This window comes from Cherax quadricarinatus, chromosome 84, assembly GCF_038502225.1.
Source record: "Cherax quadricarinatus isolate ZL_2023a chromosome 84, ASM3850222v1, whole genome shotgun sequence".
Lineage (NCBI taxonomy): Eukaryota > Metazoa > Arthropoda > Malacostraca > Decapoda > Parastacidae > Cherax > Cherax quadricarinatus.
Window position 1 is genome coordinate 5,737,458 of NC_091375.1, and position 22,248 is coordinate 5,759,705.

The 22,248-nt window shown below is 43.2% G+C and overlaps 1 long non-coding RNA gene and 1 other non-coding gene across 2 annotated transcripts in view; both read right to left on the reverse strand.

Annotated features, from left to right (window-relative positions):
- The window catches only part of LOC138855172 (uncharacterized), a 71,231-nt gene extending 66,134 nt beyond the window's left edge, over positions 1 to 5,097 (reverse strand). Inside the window, exon 1 of the long non-coding RNA XR_011394354.1 lies at positions 4,774 to 5,097. This is a non-coding gene — a long non-coding RNA (uncharacterized lncRNA). The remainder of the gene's footprint in view (positions 1 to 4,773) is intronic.
- Positions 5,098 to 18,932: 13,835 nt separating this feature from the next.
- Positions 18,933 to 19,004, reverse strand: TRNAH-GUG (transfer RNA histidin (anticodon GUG)). Its single transcript has one exon. It is a non-coding gene; the product is annotated as a tRNA-His (tRNA).
- Positions 19,005 to 22,248: the final 3,244 nt, after the last annotated feature.

The following is a 22,248-nucleotide window of genomic DNA, read 5'->3' on the forward strand; positions in this document are numbered from 1 at the left end:
GGTCAGTCCTAGGACCTGTGCTGTTCTTGGTATATGTGAACGACATAACGGAAGGGATAGACTCAGAAGTGTCCTTGTTTGCAGATGATGTGAAGTTAATGAGAAGAATCAAATCGGATGAGGATCAGGCAGGACTACAAAGAGACCTGGACAGGCTACAAGCCTGGTCCAGCAACTGGCTCCTTGAGTTTAACCCTGCCAAATGCAAAGTCATGAAGATTGGGGAAGGGCAAAGAAGACCGCAGACACAATATAGTTTAGATGGCCAAAGACTGCAAACCTCACTCAAGGAAAAAGATCTGGGGGTGAGTATAACACCGAGCATATCTCCTGAGGCGCACATCAATCAGATAACTGCTGCAGCATACGGGCGCCTGGCAAACCTACGGATAGCGTTCCGATACCTCAGTAAGGATTCGTTCAAGACTCTGTATACCATTTACGTCAGGCCCATACTGGAGTATGCAGCACCAGTTTGGAATCCACACCTAGTCAAGCACGTCAAGAAATTAGAGAAAGTGCAAAGGTTTGCAACAAGACTAGTCCCAGAGCTACGGGGATTGTCCTACGAAGAAAGGTTGAGGGAAATCGGCCTGACGACACTGGAGGACAGGAGGGTCAGGGGAGACATGATAACGACATATAAAATACTGCGCGGAATAGACAAGGTGGACAAAGACGGATGTTCCAGAGATGGGACACAGACACAAGAGGTCACAATTGGAAGTTGAAGACTCAGATGAATCAAAGGGATGTTAGGAAGTATTTCTTCAGTCATAGAGTAGTCAGGCCGTGGAATAGCCTAGAAAGTGACGTAGTGGAGGCGGGAACCATACATAGTTTTAAGGCGAGGTATGATAGAGCTCATGGGGCAGGGAGAGAGAGGACCTAGTAGCAATCAGCGAAGAGGCGGGGCCAGGAGCTGTGACTCGACCCCTGCAACCACAAATAGGTGAGTACAAATAGGTGAGTACACACACACACACACACACACACACACACACACACACATACACACACACACACACACACACACACACACACACACACACACACACACACACACACACACACACACACACACACACACACACACACACACACACACACACACACACACAATACATCTATCGAAACAGGGAGATTGCCTGAGGCATGGAAGACAGCAAATGTAGTCCCAATCTTTAAAAAAGGAGACAGACATGAAGCATTAAACTACAGACCAGTGTCACTGACATGTATAGTATGCAAAATCATGGAGAAGATTATCAGGAGAAGAGTGGTGGAACACCTAGAAAGGAATGATCTCATCAACAGCAGCCAGCATGGTTTCAGGGACGGGAAATCCTGTGTCACAAACCTACTGGAGTTCTATGACATGGTGACAGCAGTAAGACAAGAGAGAGAGGGGTGGGTGGATTGCATTTTCTTGGACTGCAAGAAGGCGTTTGACACAGTTCCACACAAGAGATTGGTGCAAAAACTGGAGGACCAAGCAGGGATAACAGGGAAGGCACTACAATGGATCAGGGAATACTTGTCAGGAAGACAGCAGCGAGTCATGGTACGTGGCGAGGTGTCAGAGTGGGCACCTGTGACCAGCGGGGTCCCGCAGGGGTCAGTCCTAGGACCAGTGCTGTTTCTGGTATTTGTGAACGACATGACGGAAGGAATAGACTCTGAGGTGTCCCTGTTTGCAGATGACGTGAAGTTGATGAGAAGAATACACTCGATCGAAGACCAGGCAGAACTACAAAGGGATCTGGACAGGCTGCAGACCTGGTCCAGCAATTGGCTCCTGGAGTTCAATCCCACCAAGTGCAAAGTCATGAAGATTGGGGAAGGGCAAAGAAGGCCGCAGACGGAGTACAGTCTAGGGGGTCAGAGACTACAAACCTCACTCAAGGAAAAAGATCTTGGGGTGAGTATAACACCAGGCACATCTCCTGAAGCGCACATCAACCAAATAACTGCTGCAGCATATGGGCGCCTAGCAAACCTCAGAACAGCATTCCGACATCTTAATAAGGAATCGTTCAGGACCCTGTACACCGTATACGTTAGGCCCATATTGGAGTATGCGGCACCAGTTTGGAACCCACACCTAGCCAAGCACGTAAAGAAACTAGAGAAAGTGCAAAGGTTTGCAACAAGACTAGTCCCAGAGCTAAGAGGTATGTCCTACGAGGAGAGGTTAAGGGAAATCAACCTGACGACACTGGAGGACAGGAGAGATAGGGGGGACATGATAACGACATACAAAATACTGAGAGGAATTGACAAGGTGGACAAAGACAGGATGTTCCAGAGATTGGACACAGTAACAAGGGGACACAGTTGGAAGCTAAAGACACAGATGAATCACAGGGATGTTAGGAAGTATTTCTTCAGCCACAGAGTAGTCAGTAAGTGGAATAGTTTGGGAAGCGATGTAGTGGAGGCAGGATCCATACATAGCTTTAAGCAGAGGTATGATAAAGCTCACGGCTCAGGGAGAGTGACCTAGTAGCGATCAGTGAAGAGGCGGGGCCAGGAGCTCGGACTCGACCCCCGCAACCTCAACTAGGTGAGTACAACTAGGTGAGTACACACACACACACACACAGAGAAGAGGAGGGGAGAGAAGAAGAGGAGAAGGGAGAAGAGGAGGGGAGAGAAGAAGAGGAGAAGGGAGAAGAGGAGGGGAGAGAAGAAGAGGAGAAGGGAGAAGAGGAGGGGAGAGAAGAAGAGGAGAAGAGGAGGGGAGAGAAGAAGAGGAGAAGGGAGAAGAGGAGGGGAGAGAAGAAGAGAGGAGAAGGGAGAAGAGGAGGGGAGAGAAGGGGAGAGAGAAGAGGAGGGAGAAGAGGAGGGGAGAGAAGAAGAGGAGAAGGGAGAAGAGGAGGGGAGAGAAGAAGAGGAGAAGGGAGAAGAGGAGGGGAGAGAAGAAGAGGAGAAGGGAGAAGAGGAGGGGAGAGAAGAAGAGGAGAAGGGAGAAGAGGAGGGGAGAGAAGAAGAAGAGAAGGGAGAAGGGAGAAGAGGAGGGGGGAGAGAGGAGGGGAAGAGGAGAAGGGAGAAGAGGAGGGGAGAGAAGAAGAGGAGAAGGGAGAAGAGGAGGGGAGAGAAGAAGAGGAGAAGGGAGAAGAGGAGGGGAGAGAAGAAGAGGAGAAGGGAGAAGAGGAGGGGAGAGAAGAAGAGGAGAAGGGAGAAGAGGAGGGGAGAGAAGAAGAGGAGAAGGGAGAAGAGGAGGGGAGAGAAGAAGAGAAGGGAGAAGAGGAGGGGAGAGAAGAAGAGTAGGAGGAGGGAGAAGAGAAGGGAGAACAGGGGAAAGAAGATTTTGTAAAAAAAAAAGAGGTGAAAAGAGAAAGAAGAGGAGGGGAAAGAGGAGAAAGAAGAGGGGAAAGAAGAGAAAGAAGAGGGGAAAGAAGAGAAAGAAGAGGGGAAAGAAGAGAAAGAAGAGGGGAAAGAAGAGAAAGGAAAGGGCGTTTGTTGATGCTCTTGATCTAAGGGAACGGGGCTACCTGCCTCTTGGGTCAATGATAATTACCTCTAGTTCCCATTCTATGTTACATTAATTATTCTCCTGTCACTACCTCCTCCTCCTCCTCACAGTTCTTCGGTTCTCAAAACGCAGAGGAGCTGTACCTCAACTTCTTTGGAAGACCAAAACGCACAGCACAGCTCTCAAGAGATCCAGGTGGCGGCGATCAACAGCTCAAAGTGGCTCAGGAGCTTTAGTTCAACACAATCGAGAAGTCTAGTTTATTTTCTCTAAGATCTACACGTTCCTCCTCTTCCAGTCCTCTTTTGTTTCATGTATTTTTCCATCCCCCTTTCTCTTTCATTTGCATTTTCTCTTTCTTCCTCTAGTGGTTCATTTCTGCCTACTGAAGCTTTGCAAGAACCGTATTTTCTACCATATAAGGCGCACGATCGCATGTGACATAGAAGACGGTGTTACCAAGAAGTTGTAACGTAACGTTAGTAAACAACTGATACAGTGTAACACAAAGCCTACCCTGATCTTGAGCATATAAGGCGCAGGTTTATTTTCCAAGGCTTTCCGTGGAAAAATAAGTGCGCCTTATATGCCGAGAAAGGCATAGGAATAGTATCAGCCGATTTACGCTCGCTTCCTGGTGGGCAACACTCTCGCCTCACACACTGAGTATCTGTGGTTCAATCTCCGGCAAGGGTGGGAATGTTGGGCTTGTTTTCTTACACCTGCTGCCCCTATTCACCTAGCAGTAAGTAGGCATCTGGTTGTTAGTCGACTGTTGTGGGTGGCATCCTGGGGGACAAGATTGAAATAACCCCAGTGGAAATAAGACAAGTCAGTACTCTATGATCCACTTTCTTGGGTTATTCAGGGTGGCTAACCCTCCCCGGGTTAAAAATCCAAACAAATCTTATCTTAAAAGTGACCACATACACTCTTACTCAACACGGTAAATATCACTAGCTCTTAAAGCCTAGAAAAGACTTAATAATTGCATTATGTGGATCGCTAAACCCGTAGGAATTATAAAGCACCTGGGGGGATGGAGGGTATTCGGGCTTAATTCAGGGAACTGGAGCACAGATACAATTCCCTAGATCAAGAGCCCTCACCAGCGTCAAGGAACCTCCCTTGAGGGGTTAATTGCTCCAGAGCCTTGGATCGGTGCTGGGTAAACAATCCCATGGTGTAAGTCACTGTCTGCCTTGTTGGGTTATCCTGGATAATTCACACACACGTTACTATGTATGGTAACTGTACTTACGTAGACCTGTACGTAAATAAATGAGGTTACTTACGTGAGTGGTAGTATACGGGTGCTGGTACGTAGGTCAAAATTGTAGACTGAAAAAGACACTTGTTGCGGAACGTTCACTCGGTAAATGTTTCGAAATGTGTCGGTATTACCATACCTATAAGTCACGTAAAGCAAACACAGATGTTTCACACACGCGACGTTTTACTCGCGGGAGGCTTTATCAAGTAGCTGAAAAGTATCTTATAGGTGAACCGTTGTATTTAATAAGCCTTTCGCTATTCTTCCATTATCCAGCACTTGGCGGAGCACCACCTCACTACACACTGCGCTACACACTGCGCTACACACTGCGCTACACACTGCCCTACACTACGTCACACAACCACGCCTCCTCACAACCGTAAACATTCTATAAAACAAGTGTTCCCTCGTACATACTCTTCAAATAATAATAATCCCTCCATCTAATAACCAATAAAGTGGTATGACACCCCATAAATCACTCACTTAAAGCTAGATTTATTATTGTCCTCTTTCATAACAGCTATGTTACGTTATGTTTCAGGAATAATTTATTAAACGTAATGTTAAAATAGGGCTTAGGTTAGGTAATTCGAGAAGCAGGAAATTCATTTTCCAGTAGAATTAAGCCTTTGGGATGTGTGCTGTCAGTGTGTGTGTGCTTTATATTTATAGATGTCAAAAAACAGTGAATACAAGGTGTGTTTGAGACCAGAACAAGGCTGATACGAGATTCTGAACCAGAGTTGGTAAGGGTCTTAGAGTTTGAGAAAGTGTGTAAAATCGGGAAATTAAAAGTGAACATAGAAAAGAACGAGAGGTGTTGAGAATGGCAAAAAAAAAAAAAATAAATGGCTTTTTGGATACCAGATTCCAACGAGGGAGTATAGAGGAAGTTAATATATTTAGACATTTAGGGGTGGAATATCAGCAAATAGGCCTATAAAAGAAGAGGAACCACAGACTGGACAAGAGGAAAAAGATGGTGAGTTGGGGCATCTGAAGAAAGAATTTAATGGAGGCAAACATGGGGAATATATACGAGCATCATTTTTATATGGGTGTGAGGAATGAGCTTTAAACATTGCACTAAGGAGGCAGTTAAAGGCAGTGAACATTGTCAGGTTGAAGAGCAATGTGTGGTGGGATGTTATGAAGAGAAATAGGAGTGCAGAAATTAGAAAGCAGTTTGGGTTACGAGAATCGTAAATCAATAGTAGGAAGAACAGACTGAGGTAAACTGGGTATTAACAGAAGATAGAATGAGTGGATAGAATGAGTGGATAGAATGAGTGGATAGAATGAGTGGATAGAATGGGTGGACAGAATGAGTGGATAGAATGAGTGGATAGAATGAGTGGATAGAATGAGTGGATAGAATGGGTGGACAGAATGAGTGGATAGAATGAGTGGATAGAATGAGTGGATAGAATGAGAAGATAGAATGAGTGGATAGAATGAGTGGATAGAATGAGTGGACAGAATGGGTGGACAGAATGAGTGGATAGAATGAGTGGATAGAATGAGTGGATAGAATGAGTGGATAGAATGAGTGGATAGAATGAGTGGATAGAATGAGTGGATAGAATGAGTGGATAGAATGGGTGGATAGAATGAGTGGATAGAATGAGTGGATAGAATGAGTGGATAGAATGAGAAGATAGAATGAGTGGATAGAATGAGAAGATAGAATGAGTGGATAGAATGAGTGGATAGAATGAGTAGATAGAATGAGTGGATAGAATGAGTGGATAGAATGAGAAGATAGAATGAGTGGATAGAATGAGAAGATAGAATGAGTGGATAGAATGAGTAGATAGAATGAGTGAATAGAATGAGTGGATAGAATGAGAAGATAGAATGAGTGGATAGAATGAGTGGATAGAATGAGAAGATAGAATGAGTGGATAGAATGAGTAGATACAATGAGTGGATAGAATGAGAAGATAGAATGAGTGGATAGAATGAGTGGATAGAATGAGTGGATAGAATGGGTGGATAGAATGGGTGGATAGAATGAGTGGATAGAATGCGTGGATAGAATGCGTGGATAGAATGAGAAGATATAATGAGTGGATAGAATGAGAAGATAGAATGAGTGGATAGAATGAGTGGATAGAATGAGTAGATAGAATGAGTAGATAGAATGAGTGGATAGAATGAGTGGATAGAATGAGAAGATAGAATGAGTGGATAGAATGAGAAGATAGAATGAGTGGATAGAATGAGTAGATAGAATGAGTGGATAGAATGAGTGGATAGAATGAGTGGATAGAATGAGAAGATAGAATGAGTGGATAGAATGAGTGGATAGAATGAGAGGCTAGAATGAGTGGATAGAATGAGTAGATAGAATGAGTGGATAGAATGAGAAGATAGAATGGGAAGATAGAATGAGTGGATAGTGTCATGTAGGGGGGTAATGGTTAGGGGAATATGGGGGTAAGAGGAGGGAGTCAGTAGGCAGGGGACAGGCAGGCGAGGTGGTAGATGACAGGAGAGGTGAGAGGTAGGTAGGTAATGTGAGGTCACTGGTGACTACAACTCCACCTCTCATTACTCTACCCACCACTCCACACTACTCACCCTCTCACTACTTTAACTAAACATAAATAAATGGAGAAAATAACGGGGACAGTGAATATTACTATTCTACTCAAACACAGTTTATTATTAAGTCTTTGTACAATAATATATTTGGGAACAGGACAACATTATTGTGGTTTAGATAAATGGGATGGTACACATAAGCAGTGAGACAGGGAACACAATCAACTTGACGAAAATGAATATAACTTACAATATAGTACAGAGGACAGTTCACTACAGGAACTAAGCCACAGGTTCCAAGACCTACCCAGCACGAGTACTGCGCCAAGCCAGTACTCTGCCCAATGCCTCCAACAGTCTCCTCCAGAGACTTCAGCAGCCTTCTCCCGAGCCCTGCACCCCAGCAGCAGCTCCGCTCGAAGTCTCTGCTCAGGAGCTCTGCACCCAGGCCAGAGCTCCGCACGAATCTCCTCTGCTCAGCTGTTCCTTGGGTTTATATGGTGGTCCAAGCACACCCCACAACCACGTGTACGACCTGACGCCTAGGTCTGACGCCATCAAGAACAAAAGACCTCAGACGTGGGCGTGGCTGACAGACGTTTGCCAAGGCAAGGTGTGACTATATAATTGGTTAAATTAGGTCTCCCCAGAGACCTCACAAGCCCAGCTGGACTACATCACAATGTTCACGTGACTGTCACTGTGCCTTCACGTCCAACATGGCCGACTTGGTAAGCTGTGACGTAATGTGCAAAATCTGTTATCTCTTGACCCCCCTCTTTCTTCTTTCCTCCCTGCCCTCCCACTGTCTCTTTCTTCCTTCCTATCTTCTCTTTCCTTCTTGATATTCTCTAATCCTTTTCAGGGTAACAGCCTGATTGATCAGGCCCTGATCCACCAACAGACCTGGTCTCGGACCGGGCCATGGGGGCGTTGACTCCCGAAACCCTCTCCAGGTATACTCCAGGGTCCCAGGACCAAAGGGAGACCCTACCCAATATTAGAAGGGTGTACCTAATAAAGTGGCCACTGAGTGCATGCCCTGAGAAATACACACCTTTGTCGGTGAATACACTCTTTGAAATACCTCTGTAGGTATATAAAGACATGCATACCTTGAATTATACCCGCTGTCAAATACTTGCTTTTTGGTGTATATACCCTGGGTTAAATAGATCTTTGTATATACCATGAGATATACTCACCACTCTGCATATACACTGGGAGATTCACCTCTCTTCGTATATACCTTGAGAAACATCTCGCAGTATATGTTATTATTTAATTCCACGTCCGGTAAGAGTATTAACATTCTCGCAATATATACTAATTTTCTCAAACGTGTGTGTATCCCCGTGTGAGAATTAGCAGCCATTGTTGACACAGTGTAACCAGGCGGAACTGAAGTAATTAGAAAACAGGTAAGGGGATCCACCTGAACACTGGTTTGCAAGGCTGGGAAATTCTTTTATTTTACACGTTGGTCGCTACCGCTGTGACTGTGTGTGTGTGTGTGTGTGTGTGTGTGTGTGTGTGTGTGTGTGTGTGTGTGTGTGTGTGTGTGTGTGAGAGAGAGAGAGAGAGAGAGAGAAAGAGAGAAAGAGAGAGAGAAATAGAGACTGTTCACTGACAAACACAATACATGCACCACACACACACACACACACACACACACACACACACACACACACACACACACACACACACAGTGGAACAGTCTGGCGAGTGACGTAGTGGAGTCAGGAACCATACATAGCTTTAAGACGAGGTATGATAAAGCTCACGAAGCAGGGAGAGAGAGGACCTAGTAGCGTTCAGTGAAGAGGCGGGGGCCAGGAGCTGAGTCTCGACCCTTTGCAACTACAATTAGGTGAGTACACACACACGCACACTACAAACAGGCCAAGTGTCTATCGACAAGAGTCTTTGACAATTGGTAACTAACTAGTAGGTGTTGCCTATATTGACCGCCTTCCTCCACACACTCATCAGTACTTCTCATTCTTTCCTTTATGCCCATCTTCCCTCCTTTCCCGCTCCTCTCCCCTCCCCTACTACTCTTGCTCTCCCTACCTTCCTTCCTCTCCCTACCTTCCTTCCTCTCCCTACCTTCCTTCCCTCTCTCCTTCTGCTCTTACTTACCAGGGTTCACAAACACTCCCCAGATATATGGGTTTTCCATATAATTTTATCTATAGACAGAAGATGGAAAATCTATATTTACTTGCTTATTGAATAGATGTGCGTGCGTCTGTGCGTATTGCCGGTTGTCATAAGCACTTGCCGATAGACACTTAGCCTGTTTATTGTGTGTACATGTGAATGTTTTTTTCGCTAATGTATGCGAGGCAATAGACTAAGATAAAAACAAGTGATATTGTGTATATGGACTTCAGTAAGGCCTTTGATATCCACAAAGGAGACTGATTAAGAAAGTAGCAGCACATAGAGTAGGAGGGGAAATTATCTCCTGGGTCCAGGCATGGCATGGCTGACAGATGGGCAACTGAGTTTACATTAATGGGGAGAAATTGAAACGGGGTGTGCCAAAGGGGTCAGTGTTGGGGCCCTTGTTGTTCACAGTGTTCACAGTATACATAAACGACATTAATGAAGGAATGTTTAACGACACAAGTAAATTTGCCGATGGCACTAAAATAGACCGTCAAATAGTTTCTGATGTGGACACTGGAAGGCTGCTGGATGACCTGGACAGGTTGATGTTGTGGTCGGAGAAGTGGCAGATGCAGTTCAGTGAAAACAAATATTAATATTTATGTCAGCAGTGTAATACTTGTGTAGTATACATATTGTGCTAATCCATTTCCAGACAGGTTCCCTGGCCAAGCCTAGAGCCACGCACCCAGAGTCCTCTAGAACCTCATGGCTGAACCAGACCTGGAGGACGGGCAGACGTGGTGCACTTGGGCTCGCTACGAATACCAGTACAACGCCTTAACAACAGTCTTCACATGTGTTCTTGATACCTTCATTTCCTGAACACGAACCCTAATAATTACGACACTTATAAGCTACGTAATGTAGACTTTAGTCAAAGTGAATGTGTAAGATTTAGGAGTTATGGTCAGCAAAAATTTAAAACCAGGACAACACTGCATCTGCGTTTACAACAAAATTAATGTAATTCTTGACTTTATATCAAGAAGTTTAAATATTAGAAACCCTCGGGTTATAATTCAACTTTATATATCTTTGATTAGAATGATTATGTTACTCAGTTTTGGTCTCCATATTACACGATGGACAGAAATGATATCGGAAAATATACAAAGAAAGATGGCGAAGTTGATGCCAGGAAGTGTATAAAGGAACAACGGGAATTTATATAGAGAACGTTAATACCGTGTTGACAATATCTAAGACAGGACTCGTAGCAGTAGGTTCCAGTTTGAGAAATTTTGATTTAGAAGAGATACTGGGAAGTACTGGTTTTTCAGTATTGTTGTAGATGAGTGGAACAAAAATTTCTTGTAGCCTTAAGCTACTGAATTCCCTATACTTATACTTGTGTAGTATATTGTAGATCGCAGTTAAATATTGGTTGGACGAGCACACGAGTGGGTGTGAGTTGAACTTGCCTACCATGGGCCAACAGGCCTACTCCAGAGTTTCTTCGTTTATGTGTTCTTGCTATGTGTGTGTACTCACCTAGTTGTACACACCAAGTTGTGGTTGCGGGGGTCGATTCACAGCTCCTGGCCCCGCCTCTTCAACTTGCCTCTACTCACTCTTCCCGCTCCGTGAGCTTTATCATACCTCTTCTTACAGCTATGTATGGATCCTGCCTCCACTACATCGCTACCCAGGCTATTCCACTTCCTGACAACTCTGTGACTGAAGAAATACTTCCTAACATCCCTGTGATTCATCTGTGTCTTCAACTTCCAGCTGTGACCCCTTGTTGCTATGTCCCATCTGTGTGTGTGTGTGTGTGTGTGTGTGTGTGTGTGTGTGTGTGTGTGTGTGTGTGTGTGTGTGTGTGTGTGTGTGTATGTGTGTGTGTGTGTTTATGGTTACATCTCTTGCTTTTTTTGCAATTGAATTATAAGTGCTTTATGTATGTACACACACACACACACACACACACACACACACACACACACACACACACACACACACACACACACACGAAGCTCTACCTCATACAAATTGAAAGGGGACGAGTGGTGGTGGTTACGTCCTTTCAAACTTTGTAATTAAATTTGTTCTGGAGATTTATGCATATAGCAATAACCGAGGCTTGAGAACAAGAACGGCGCAACACACACGGAATGTAAATGGCAGACGAATCAGACACGGATGACTGAGAAAGAGACAGAGAAGGATGATGATGATAATAATAATAATAATAATAATAATAATAATAATAATAATAATAATAATAATAATGTTAATTTCTACAACTACATGATACAAGGTATACAGACCATAGCTGATATCAATGACAGACTACTATATAGAAAGCCGTTTGTTATGCTCAGCATTTTTGGCAGATTAGGTTAATTTTGTCCCAGGATGCGACCCACACTAGTCGACTAACACCCAGGTACCTATTTATTGTTAGGTGAATAAGGACAGCAGGTATCTTAAGGAAACATGTCCTAGCAACAAAGGGCTTATCTTAGCCACTTTCTCTAGAAGAGTGTTTCTGAAGGCACTTTAGCCACAAAGGGCTTATCTTAGCCACTTTCTCTAGAAGAGTGTTTCTGAAAACACTTTAGCCACAAAGGGCTTATCTTAGCCACTTTCTCTGGAAGAGTGTTTCTGAAAACACTTTAGCCAGAAAGGGCTTATCTTAGCCACTTTCTCTGGAAGAGTGTTTCTGAAGGCACTTTAGCCACAAAGGGCTTATCTTAGCCACTTTCTCTGGAAGAGTGTTTCTGAAGGCACTTTAGCCAGAAAGGGCTTATCTTAGCCACTTTCTCTGGAAGAGTGTTTCTGAAGGCACTTTAGCCACAAAGGGCTTATCTTAGCCACTTTCTCTAGAAGAGTGTTTCTGAAGGCACTTTAGCCACAAAGGGCTTATCTTAGCCACTTTCTCTGGAAGAGTGTTTCTGAAGGCACTTTAGCCAGAAAGGGCTTATCTTAGCCACTTTCTCTGGAAGAGTGTTTCTGAAGGCACTTTAGCCACAAAGGGCTTATCTTAGCCACTTTCTCTGGAAGAGTGTTTCTGAAGGCACTTTAGCCACAAAGGGCTTATCTTAGCCACTTTCTCTGGAAGAGTGTTTCTGAAGGCACTTTAGCCAGAAAGGGCTTATCTTAGCCACTTTCTCTAGAAGAGTGTTTCTGAAGGCACTTTAGCCACAAAGGGCTTATCTTAGCCACTTTCTCTAGAAGAGTGTTTCTGAAAACACTTTAGCCACAAAGGGCTTATCTTAGCCACTTTCTCTAGAAGAGTGTTTCTGAAGGCACTTTAGCCACAAAGGGCTTATCTTAGCCACTTTCTCTAGAAGAGTGTTTCTGAAGGCACTTTAGCCACAAAGGGCTTATCTTAGCCACTTTAGAAGAGTGTTTCTGCAAACACTTTAGCCACAAAGGGCTTATCTTAGCCACTTTATCCAGCAAAGATTGAGAGAAAAAATCCGAAATCCAGGTAGACAAAGGTGAATGAGACTATTAGTCTGTAATCTTACTTTCACCCGGAGGAAACGTCTGATACTGTCTGTTAAGAGTATGATCTGTTAATAAGACTTAATAAGACTTAATAAGACTTAAAATGCAGTCTTTTTTCTTTCCATTTACTGAGATGACGTTTCCTCGTCTCAGTAAATGTAAACAAAATATATTTATAATACCTGGTGTTCGAAATGTATTCATAATCCCTGGTGTTCGAAATGCATTTGTTATCCTTGGTGTTCGAAATGTATTTATAATCCCTGGTGTTCGAAATGTATTCATAATCCTTGGTGTTCGAAATGCATTTGTTATTCTTGGTGATCGAAATGTATTTATAATCCCTGGTGTTCGAAATGTATTCATAATCCCTGTTGTTCGAAATGCATTTGTAATCCTTGGTGTTCTAAATGTATTTATAATCCCTGGTGTTGGACATGTATTTATAATCCCTGTTGTTCGAAACGTCTTACCACTAAATGCAATGAACTGGATATTGAATCTTACTCACATACTAGTCGGTTTGTTAATGGTTAACTTAAATATTATTAACTTTTTCACAGCCAATCAAGGATACTCAAATCCCTAAAACAGGGATTAATCTCTGAGCATATATGTGCTGAGGGGAATGATTATTTCTTGTGACTTGTGGGAATATAGCTAATGGTATATTTGACTTTTAACGTGTAGATGGTCTGAATATAAAGCCGAGATCCTGTTGTCCAAAAATGATAATGTTATCGGATCCTGTGATCCTCGTGCAGTCGATAGGCTTTAAACCTCCCATTACACACGTGCTGCATGACCCGTGCGAGTTTAGCTCTTCCTCCCTCCCCCCCTCTCTCGCTAGAGGTGGAGCCGCTTGCCTGCCATAAATGGCAGAGAGTGCCATTATGGTTGCTACTGGGGTGAGGGGAGGTAATTAGGGAGGGGTAGAGGGTGGGAAGGGGAGATTATCGTAATTATTGGGGAGGAACTGAAACCTTGGGAAGGGGAGGGGACATACAGCTTGTGAAGGGAGGGAGACAGTCAGGTTCGATGCGAGGAAAGGGAGTTTGGTTCCAGTTTAATATACAGAAGTACCCTTCTTGAAAGGACAGGAATGAAGAGGCAAGAAAAGATGGATGGACGTCATAGAAAGGGTGTATTAAACACACACACACACACACACACACACACACACACACACACACACACACACACACACACACACACACACACACACACATATATATATATATATATATATATATATATATATATATATATATATATATATATATATATATATATATATTAGTTAGGTAGTCTAAACTGTTGAAGTTGGATTTATAACTAGCAAACTGTTAACTTCAGTGATGGTGATGGGTGGTGGTGATGGGTGGTGGTGATGGGTGGTGGTGATGGGTAGTGGTGATGGGTGGTGGTGATGGGTGGTGGTGACGGGTGGTGGTGATGGGTGGTGGTGATGGTAATAGTGGTTAGGGTTGCGTTGATTATGGGGCTGGGCTTGTAGCTGTGGTTGTAATGGTAGTTATTTTCCCTGGCAAGATGGGGTACACCAGCAGTGTGCTCCTACCTTATTCTGTATGACACTTACACAGTGGTAACAAAAGCCAGTTGTGTTTCACTGTTTTATTCCATCATGGTAGTGATCATATATGGTGTAGAAATGTGTCAGCCTGAGCTGGGAGACTTCAGTAGTGTCAGCCTGAGCTGGGAGACTTCAGTAGTGTCAGTCTGAGCTGGGAGACTTCAGTAGTGTCAGCCTGAGCTGGGAGACTTCAGTAGTGTCAGCCTGAGCTGGGAGACTTCAGTAGTGTCAGCCTGAGCTGGGAGACTTCAGTAGTGTCAGCCTGAGCTGGGAGACTTCAGTAGTGTCAGCCTGAGCTGGGAGACTTCAGTAGGACAATGAGAATATCGTCCAGTATTCCACTGAAGGCTCATCAACTACCGTAGTTTAATACTTTTCATTCCAGAAGAGCTGGAGTTACTATTACTTGGGAATTACCATCTTTCAAGATTGTGTATTTTATGATGGCGGTGGGTGCAAAGATGGGTTAGTTGTGATAGTGGTTAAAGTGGTGGTGGTGGTGGTTGTGATGGTGGTAGGTAGTGGTGGTTGATACGATGGTAGGTGGTGGTGGCTGTGGTGAAGGTAGGTAGTGGTGGTTGTGGTGATGGTAGGTGGTGCTTGTGGTGATGGTAGGTGGTAGTTGTGGTGATGGTAGGTGGTGGTTGTGGTGAAGGTACGTAGTGGTTGTGGTGAAGGTACGTGGTGGTGGTAGGTTGTGGTGGTTGTGGTGATTGTAGGTGGTGGTGACTGTGATGTTCTTCGGTGGTGGTAGCTGTGGTGGTGGTGGTGGTGGTGGTGGTGGTGGTGGTGGTGGTGGTGGTGGCGGCAGAAGAGTGCAAATGCCAGACCACAAACCAGTATATCCTAACACGGTCATGCTGATTAGTTCTCAACAGAAGTCGTCAAAGTTCCCAGTATATATTGTTAACTTTCCGTTGCCTGCCATACATAAACAAAGCTACGGTCGGCGGTCAAATCACAATAATAAATAAAAATACATCAAGAATAATTAATCATATTTTTATTATTATATCAAAGAATAGGTAAATCCGTAAGTTCATGCCACAGCTGGAAATGGGAATGTTAGTGCAGGTATTGTAAATATCTACATAAGAAGTGACTTCCACGTACAACAGGTGAGTGCAGGTGAGGTTCCACGTACAGCAGGTGAGGCAGCCACTTGCAGGACTCTCACGTACGTCATCCAATTAGTGTTAAGGTGCTTGTGCTTTCATCCAATCAGCATTCATCGTTACTGTAGTGTAAACGTCACCGATTTACGACTCTCGCATCGTATGTGACTGCCAACGATCAAATAACGATACTTATTGCGTTGCCTGTGATTCCGTTTTAAGTTTTATCACAGTGACCGACTTCCACCAAGGTAGTGTGAGCTAAAGAAAGAAATATCCATAGACACATCTGATACCTTCTCTTGCCAGCAGTGCCTCTACCAGGAGTCTTCCTGGAGGGTATTCCGGGGGTCAACGCCCCCGAGGCACGATCCTTGACCAGGCCTCCAGGTGGATCAGGGCCTGATCAACCAGGCGTGGGTATTAAAACTGAAATACCTCGCGAACAAACAACATTCCCACTTGAACAACTCACGTCCGGATAAACAGTCGTCCCATGAATCCCTTCGTACATGTTATCTTACACACACATCAACATCACGTCAAATGACAAAAGTAACTTGTGCCCACTCACGCTGCCGTATGACCTCCCTCCTTACAGGTGTAAGACTATATTACTATAATCCAATTCAATCTACACGCTTACACATGCATTCTAAATGCTAAAGTACCTTTCGCTCATAACCTTCACCGTCACCCTTCATCCCTCTCTGTGACCTCCCTATTCCTTCTTCCGACTCTCCAGGATTTATACACCATTTTTGTCAACATATTGTACTTTCATATTGAGAGAGAGAGAGACAGACAGACAATGTTCTCTCTTCCTTGAGCTTCTCCAGCTTTATAACTCTCTACGGCTTTGTCACCTACTACAAACTAGTATTTAGTCACTTAGCCATAATACCAACTTACCTCATAATTTGTAATATTTTACAATTAAGAATAAAACTAAGTCTGCCCGAAATGCCTAGCCATGCTAAGCGTTCTAGTGGTACACTCTGTAATCACAATTTTACTACATGTAAACCAAACAATAACCAAATTTCTGTAAACTCAGCATTGTAATCCTTATAGAGAATAAACTTTGAATATTCCATCCATTTGTCCTGCCACCTTCTCATATGCCTTTTCTAAATCTGTATATTCAACAAATAGCTGTTGACTCTTATTGTTTTCGACTATAATTCAATCGTATTCAAGCAATATTCTTAATCCCCCATAATTTCTCACTTTATCACTTCCTTTTTCCTTGGTACCTGTTCTTTCACGCATATATTAAACAAATACATGTACTATTCTGAAACTGAATGTGGTTGTTTTCAACATTTCAGTGTTAATTCCATTTATTCCAGCTGCTTTACCCTCCCTTCCACCGCCTGATAGTTCTGCACTCACCTCTGACCTGTGGTGGTTATATTTATACCCTTAATTTTTAAAGGGGTGGACGGGTAAGCCTGCGGAAGACCTCGGTCAGATAACCAAAAACTCCAGCTGTGGGTCATTATATGACTAAGACCCAAGTCAAAAAGCACTTGTCCTGTTGTCTGATAAACCTTACCTAACCTACCTCACAGATCCATTCTCCTCACTGGTCTGGTATAAGTGACTAGACCCAGCAGGTCACTGAAGTAGACATGTTGGTCTCTTGTACAGTCTGGTGTAAGTGACTAGACCCAGCAGGTCACTGAAGTAGACATGTTGGTCTCTTGTACAGTCTGGTGTAAGTGACTAGACCCAGCAGGTCACTGAAGTAGACATGTTGGTCTCTTGTACAGTCTGGTATAAGTGACTAGACCCAGCAGGTCACTGAAGTAGACATGTTGGTCTCTTGTACAGTCTGGTATAAGTGACTAGACCCAGCAGGTCACTGAAGTAGACATGTTGGTCTCTTGTACAGTCTGGTATAAGTGACTAGACCCAGCAGGTCACTGAAGTAGACATGTTGGTCTCTTGTACAGTCTGGTGTAAGTGACTAGACCCAGCAGGTCACTGAAGTAGACATGTTGGTCTCTTGTACAGTCTGGTATAAGTGACTAGACCCAGCAGGTCACTGAAGTAGACATGTTGGTCTCTTGTACAGTCTGGTATAAGTGACTAGACCCAGCAGGTCACTGAAGTAGACATGTTGGTCTCTTGTACAGTCTGGTATAAGTGACTAGACCCAGCAGGTCACTGAAGTAGACATGTTGGTCTCTTGTACAGTCTGGTATAAGTGACTAGACCCAGCAGGTCACTGAAGTAGACATGTTGGTCTCTTGTACAGTCTGATATAAGTGACTAGACCCAGCAGGTCACTGAAGTAGACATGTTGGTCTCTTGTACAGTCTGGTATAAGTGACTAGACCCAGCAGGTCACTGAAGTAGACATGTTGGCCTCTTGTACAGTCTGGTATAAGTGACTAGACCCAGCAGGTCACTGAAGTAGACATGTTGGTCTCTTGTACAGTCTGGTATAAGTGACTAGACCCAGCAGGTCACTGAAGTAGACATGTTGGCCTCTTGTACAGTCTGGTATAAGTGACTAGACCCAGCAGGTCACTGAAGTAGACATGTTGGTCTCTTGTACAGTCTGGTATAAGTGACTAGACCCAGCAGGTCACTGAAGTAGACATGTTGGCCTCTTGTACAGTCTGGTGTAAGTGACTAGACCCAGCAGGTCACTGAAGTAGACATGTTGGTCTCTTGTACAGTCTGGTATAAGTGACTAGACCCAGCAGGTCACTGAAGTAGAGATGTTGGTCTCTTGTACAGTCTGGTATAAGTGACTAGACCCAGCAGGTCACTGAAGTAGACATGTTGGTCTCTTGTACAGTCTGGTATAAGTGACTAGACCCAGCAGGTCACTGAAGTAGACATGTTGGTCTCTTGTACAGTCTGATATAAGTGACTAGACCCAGCAGGTCACTGAAGTAGACATGTTGGTCTCTTGTACAGTCTGGTATAAGTGACTAGACCCAGCAGGTCACTGAAGTAGACATGTTGGTCTCTTGTACAGTCCCACATTTTTACAGTTGATTTTTAATTACAAGTGTTCGATGTACTTATAACAGAAGATGCTGTATTGATCTTCTCGATTGCTTCAGCATCCGTCCATTTTATATAATTGTGATCATCTGCATAAATGACACAAACATTGTTAGCAAATTTATTTAGGTACAGGTACATATGAATACAATTATCATACATAGTGTAAAATACCTAGGGTAAGCCTCCAAACAAAGTCAGGCAGAGTGACTTATTTCCACTGTGGTCTTTAAATCTCCAGGTAAAAGAACGAGGCTCATTTGCCGTGACCAGGATTCGAACCTGGGTTATTGCGGCCACAACGCAATGTACTAACCACTATACGATCACGGCCACCGCGGAGCCTTACGTATGTAGCACACATTCCTCGATAAATAAAAATTCCTTCAGATTTCTCCGACATGTACCTTGTCCAACCATTGCTGAGGATGGAGCGTACACCCATTCTTTTCATTTCCAAATAGCTGTTGGTTGGCTGTGGTCGGCTTTAGTCAGCCTGGGGGTTGAATCCGAGGACGGGAAGGGAACCTATAGATCCTTAGTTCCCTTCACCAGCATCGTGGCTCCCCCGTCAACCTCCCTTGATGAAATACTTGACATCCTCATCGCCAGACTAAACCTCAGAATACCATATCTCGACACTATGTATGAAACTCGTCCTGTGGGATAAAATGCCTTGAAAAAACATGGTAAACCTTTGTTCCCACTATGTATCACATAGCACATAGCAAAAAGACACTGAAAATTTTGCCGAATTAAAAAAAAAATCCGAAATCAGTGAATAATTTTTTCAAAATTTAAATTATATGCCAGCATATAATTAATATTATTTTGTTTACATAACCATAATAGGCAATATTAAAGACCTTGAAATTTGTTGCTTTCCAAAATACATCATTGAGGATAAGAATTAAATAAACAGAACTAGGTAGCACATTACAATTTATTTTGTACACTGTACAATTCAGAATTACACATAAAAATGACAAACTGTAGGGTCAACTACAGTAGAAAATAAATCCAAATTTACATTACAGTCGCTAATTTCACAAAAATAGGAGAATATAAGGCGTGCGGTTTGCTAAAGTAGTGAGTAAGATCACGAGAAAACACATCATTTGAAATTAGGATCCCCAGCGAAAGTGAAACATTGATAATTAAATTCTTGCAGTTAGTTTACGTATTATTTTTTATAGCAAGGTTGAATATTGAGCTGTGTACAAGGTGTTTCAAAATAATGGACCCAATTTCAAAGCATGTTGCTTTGAAATTGGATCCATCTCTCTGAAACACATTGCACTTAAACTTTTTTCTTAGGGAGCGAAATTACGAGTTCTCTGGGAGATTATTAGATTATTTTTCCCCATCCACAAAAACACTACACATAAGCCCCATTACTAGTCTCTGTGAATATTTACATCTGCTACTGAAGAAACTCTTACACCTTACGAAGACTTGCAAAAAATCTCCTCTGTAGAGATTCATTATTATTGATTTGGCACGTCAGTGTATAATGATGTATACCTGTATGATTAACTTGGTACAGTGGGAAGTATATAATGTGTATGATGCGAGAAATGAGGTTTTAAAAGACTTGGTGTTTTGTTGACAGAGATGAGGCTTCCCGGGGGAAAAAAAAACTCAATCCTGGCACATTTCAATGTTTTGTATTTCAAATTCGGTGGAAATACTACCATAGCATATTTCCACTGTATATTGATTGTTGTATTAATGTTGGTAGAATTGCCGACAATGTGTTAGATAAAAGGACACAAGTGCAACTAATGCCACATTTTGTGGTAACGTTTTGCTCTCATTATTACTACTAGTAGTAATGATGAATGGTTTGAAAAACCGACAAGTTGAAGATTGAGACACTTATGCAGCATATGGGAATCTTTATTCAGGAAACGTTTCGCCACACAGTGGCTTCATCAGTCCAATACAAAGAGGAAGGCGTAAGTAGTAATACTACTACTAGTAGAATTAGTACTACTAATAGTAGTAATACTAGTACTAGTATAAGTAATACTACTACTAGTAGTAGTATTACTACTAGTAGTAGTAGTATTACTACTACCTACACATATTATACCTATATATATACCCTCTGTATCCATGTATTGTTTGTTACGGCTTGACGAAGTTTCTGGAGAGCGAAACGTTGCCACAATAAAATATCACATTAGTTGCACTTGTGTTTTTTTACCTAATAAATTCATTGTTACTAAGGGGTGTGGGCCAGTAAGCCAGGGAAAGGCCTCAGTCAAATGACCATAAGCTCCGTGTAGAGGGTCAGAGCAAGACTAGCCAGTATTAACGTTTACATTATTTCCTGACAAAAGTATCACCATCACCGTTTAAAGATTCCAACGCTACGATGGAACAGCATTTACTCTGCGAACTGTGGAGATTCCAGATCTAAATTATGTGTTGCGATCACATTAAAAGAATCTGAATTAATACTCAGGTTTCATTGTAAAATTCAAACAAATGCAAAATAGTGGTGGATGCTCGATCCTCCGGCCCCTAATCTCCAGAAACTACTCGCTGCCAAACATTAAGTGGGGAATACTACCAATTCACTTTATGGAGGAGTAAGTTTAGAGAGTGAGTGGGATAGGTTGTACCATGTTGGAGTGCCAGGGAGGGTCAGGCCAGCAATACCCTGAAATTGCGACCATCTGGTGACCATGATGCTGCAGCAACCTGCACGGCTGCAAGTGCTGCAGATCTCGCTTCGAATTTTCCACGAATTATATATAAATATTTATATAAATAATATAGGGAAGTACCACCTCTATGGCTGGAATGGGGACCCTCATCCTCAAAGAAGACAATAAACGTACCTCAGGGAAAACTCAAGGTTTTCCCCGGAGCTGTTTGAATATTTTCTTCTCCTACCACTCCCTATATTAGATATTCTATGTGAACATTTATTAATAAACAGAATACATTTACAGAAAAACATAAACATGAATACAATGGCACAATGTATCAAAGATCATGAATTTCCTCCAGCTCCTCCGAGGCTGGACGCGAGCCAAGTATGCAGCAAGCATTTCCCCTCTGGATGGCTACGCTGAGGCGCTGGAACATGAAAGTGGCTGCCCTTGGGTCCCTGGTGGTGTCGATGAGTCTGGAACCCAATTCTTTAAGGAAACGTGTGGCATTTTTTTCCCCATGATCCCAAGGTCTCTGATCCTACTGGGACAAATTGATACTGTTGGCTTATGTCCCTGTACTTGCTGATCTTGTACTCCTTCCTGTGGTCAGCAGCTCCTCCCTGTCGCCCAACACTGTGATGGATATAGGTGTCAGCCAGTGTGGACACACAGGTATAGTCCCATGCTAAGAGCTTGCCATTCTTCCAAGGATAGATGGTGATCCCGTCGGAGCAGTTTGCTGGGTTGTGGGTATTGTTGGCTGCTAGTGATCGGGGCTCCCTCTCGGCTGGGCATCCAGCTGTAGCAAGGGTTCTCTTAATAATGTCATTGACCTCATTGTGTCTTGCATTCCAGCCCTTGGTTTTGGAACAGTTAAGACCATATACATATATATATATATATATATATAT